This window comes from Gossypium hirsutum, chromosome A09 (genome assembly GCF_007990345.1).
Source record: "Gossypium hirsutum isolate 1008001.06 chromosome A09, Gossypium_hirsutum_v2.1, whole genome shotgun sequence".
Taxonomy (NCBI): domain Eukaryota; kingdom Viridiplantae; phylum Streptophyta; class Magnoliopsida; order Malvales; family Malvaceae; genus Gossypium; species Gossypium hirsutum.
In genome coordinates this window covers 83,163,291-83,167,746 of record NC_053432.1, presented here as the reverse complement: position 1 = coordinate 83,167,746, position 4,456 = coordinate 83,163,291, and positions in this window count along the sequence as shown.

Genomic DNA, 4,456 nt, shown 5'->3' with positions numbered 1-4,456 from the left:
ATTTAATTAAAATGTTTTAAAATTTAGGGACCAGTTAAAAATTTGGACCATGGTTTGAGGATTTTGATACAATTAATCCATAAGTGAAATTATTTTACATGGATTATGCTTTCGCTTTTATATTTGAGTTGGGCTTTTTTGTCTTTTAAAGGGGAAGAAATTCACTATTTATTCTAAGATGATTTAAGAAAAGTAAAATCATCTTTTCAAAAACGAAAGTAGACTAAAATGATGTGAACAAAATTTGAGCTTAGTAGTTTAAAGATTTAATCATTATATTTTAAAAAATAAATTTACTTACTTTTTATTTGAAAAAATCAAGTCACATAATTAAAATAATTAGCATTTACTATTAAATTTACCATCATGACATGTTGATTAGGTTACTCTTATATAATGTAACATATAATTAACGAAAATAAATATGTTAAGTTGCCACTTTTAAAAAGAAAATACTAATAATATTAATAATTTGGAAAAAAAAAAGGGAGAGAAATATTTAAAGTATATTAATTAAATTTTCCACTTGGTAAAGTACATAAAAAAATAATATATTTTAACCTTGTAAAATTTATACTTATATAAATATTTTGATTGAATTTAGTGTCATTAAGTAATCGAATATCAATTGAATTAATGAAAAATAAAAATATATAATTATAATGTGATTATCTATTTTAATTATTTAAATAAAAGATTAAATTTAAATTAATAAAATAATCATCTAAAAATTGAAAATTCCTCATTTGACTTGGTCTTTCAAATCATGGGTTTGTCATTTAATTCCTTCCTTTTCCCCGTTAGGCTTATAGCAGCCTCGTTTTTAATTTTCTATGCATCACTTTTCTACCACCCATTTGTTCAATTTTCTTTTGCTATAATAATTTAATCTTAAAATCAAAATTGGTTTTAATTATTATTTTCAAAAAAATATTTGTGACTTTGCCTCAATCCAAAGATCCAATCAAGCTCTATATATATGCTTCCTCGGTGGCTTCTTTTTATGATATATTATTTAAAATATTTAAAAATAAATTCATAACATGATAAATAAATAAGGGTTGAATTACTTTTTTGAAAAATTTAAGAATATTTTTGATACATTTTAAAATTTTAAGTACTCAAAGTGAAAAAAAAAAGAGTAAAAGCTTAATTCTTTCTTTTGAAAAACTAACAATAAACTAATTTTCTTAACTACTATTTTTGGCAGTAAATGGAAAATTCAATGTTATCTATCCCGTAAAATTAGCGTTAAATTAGATTTTGATAAATGGTGTGTTTGATAAAATGAAAAATTAAGTATTAAATTTATATTATAAAACTATTTGATGTATTAGTAAAAATTAATCTTATCAATATGATATCATTTATTTAATTTAAATAGTTTTGGATAAAATTTAAAGATAATAATTTGAATATTTTTAATTTTTAATAGAATAGAAAAAATATTATTTAAAAAAGTAACTATTTACTTACTTATTTTATTAAATATTTTTTAAAAAAAGATATTAAATAAAAATTTAATTTAATTATAAATATAATAAAAAATCAAATATTAAAATTTAAAATGAGAAATTTTAATGATTTATCGGAAGACACCAAAAATAAAATAAACTTAAAAACGAGTTAATGATGGAAGGTTCATGAACATAAAAATCCTCAAAAGGAAATTAAATTGCTAAATATGCTGTCCCTCTTTTCTGTGGAAATGTTAAATCACTTTTTTTGATATTTGGCAATCAAATCACATTTTTTGTTCAAAGCATCTCCCCGTTTCCCATAATTATCATTAACTTCAAAGAAATTGGTTTTTTAAATAGAATATTGATATTTTTTTTATATATTTTATTATTTGAAGCATTCAACCAATATCTTATGAAAAATTTACTCTCTTTTCTTTTAAAAGTAATTCACAAATTTTAATAATTTTAATTATTAAATTAATATTTTTAAATAAAAATAAAAATATTCAATTTTTTAACTTTTAAAAACTAAAATATAAGGACGAATAACATATTTTAATATTAAAAAAAACAATTGATATTATTTAGAGCCACAGTAATTGGCATTTTATTGATAAAAATTGAATTTTTTGATTTTTTAGTGTCTAAACTCAAACTTATATTGTGTAGAAAATACATAAGCTTTGCTCATATTTATTTTTGACTTTAAATAAAATTATTTGAAAATTTTCGAAACAAAATAAAATTATATTTCTTCTTTAAAATTAGTGTTTGTAAATATTAAATATGAATATATATATATATTATATAAATACATAAATTACAATTTTTTTTCTTAAAATAGATATGGCACTGGCACTCACTTTATGGGGAATTGTTGACTTTAATTCGTTACACGAAATTTGGTCTCTAAAAGAAAAAGGCTGGAATAAAACTACCCCATTTTATACATTGTATAAAGGGCTTTCAAATTTATGAGGGTATTATTTCAATTTTTTAAATTAAATAGGGTAAAATTAAGGGAAAATTGTCCATTTCAGATTATTTTTCTAAAATTATAGATCGATTTTGTGGGAAGTGAGTGTCACGTGGGTAAAAATGCGCCTAACTTAACACGCTCTTAATGAAAGATTATAGTTAAAAACTAATTAAATTGGGATTATATATACATAATGCTATTACCTTCCATGTGATGGTGTGAATGGTACATGTTCTTATTGAGCAAAAGTTAATGGTGGAGGGGTTCCCTGCACAATAGAACTTTGCCCAAACATAGCCCACATGCCTTATATATTACACACCCCATGTGTCTCAGACAAAAGGGGTCAAATCCTTGCCCTCCCACAACCCCTTTCCATACCTATACATCCCTAGTTGCAACATTTTTTTTTCTTTTTGAATATATATTTTTTTATTTTTGAAAATCTTTAAGTCGAAACTCGAAATTTACTTTGACCGGTTCTTATAATTATTCTTAAGAGATGCCATCAATTAAAGATTTGAATTTAAATGTGTGGAGTTATTACTCTTTATTCTAAACTAACAAAATTTTTACTTTTTTAAGTATAACAATTGATGTTATCATCTATTTTACAATTTGAAATTAATTTTGTATGAGTCAGGGGCAAAGTCAAAAATTTGTTTTAGGAGAGTCTAAAGATGCATAATAAACTAGGAGGGTCAAAGTGTAAATTTATCATTATACTAATAAAATTTTAAAATTTGAAGGAGCTACAAGAAAATTTTACCATTTGGGAGGCGGCAAAGCTATCACCTACTATTACCCCCCTATATTCAAGTAAAGTCTTCTCAATAATGATAACTCTAAACTTTAATATCAAATCACTAACGTATTGTTTCGATACTTTATATTTTCAAATAATTTAATTGAGGTTAGTTCACATGAATACCTTAGAATTACACATTCATTTCAACCCTGTTAATTTGATGTAATCTTAAAGCATTGATAGCCATAAGTTCAACCACAAACAACATGATTTGAGAGGAAATTTTGGTCATTGTCCTTGTCTCCGTTACTTTTATTGCAAAATTATTTTAATGCACAGTACAAAAAATGATGCAATTCTGGCAAATACAATGAACAAAATGACTTTGTTTCTTACAATAAATTGAAATTAAGAGTGTGTGTGAAGGCAAGGACATATTATCCATGGAATTTTAAGGCCAAGAGCTTTGAATTAAAGGCTCTTTTCAGGGATGTGATTTATATAAAGTCAATTGTAGGGGGGAGGCATTCTTGTCTGCTAATAACTTTGTTTTGCTTTTTTGGTTGTAAAGCTAAGACATTTAGATGCCTTAATTTGATTAGCAAACAAAATCTTAAGTTATGGTCCAAAAAATATGAGAGTTTTAAACTCTTCTTTTTTGAGAGAGAGAATTTGCTTGGCCATCTTCAATGCCGACAGGACATGTTTGATCCAAAATTTGTCAGAGAAAATTTTCGAATTTGGGAGTAGCAATGCATTTTTGGTTGTAGACAGTTTGTAGATTTTAATGTAGTGGGAGTGTTTCATTTATTTGTAATAAGTTTATATTTATCCGTTGATAAAATATGAAAGTGTACAGATAATAAAATGAGAACTGCCAGTCAAATTATTTTATTTTTTATGGAAAAATTGACTGAATTATTAATATTTGAATAGTACTAATGAAGTCGCTCGCATCATAATTTATATCTATTTCATTGTTAACATTAATAGTTTGTTTTCAAAAAAATCATTAATCATTTTTTCAATTGTATTAAGTATATATAGACTAGTACATAAGTTTTCACATTAGTTCCATTAAATTTTATGGTCTTCTACTTTCCTACCTAAGAGAAAACAATAATGTATTTAAATATTCTTGAACTTGTTGATACTAAGAGTTTATCGATAAGCTCCAAACCTAAATATTACATCCAATTAATCTGAACTCAAGTTTGACTTATTTCAATTTAATTATAAAAAGTTAACATCTTGAATTCATCTAAC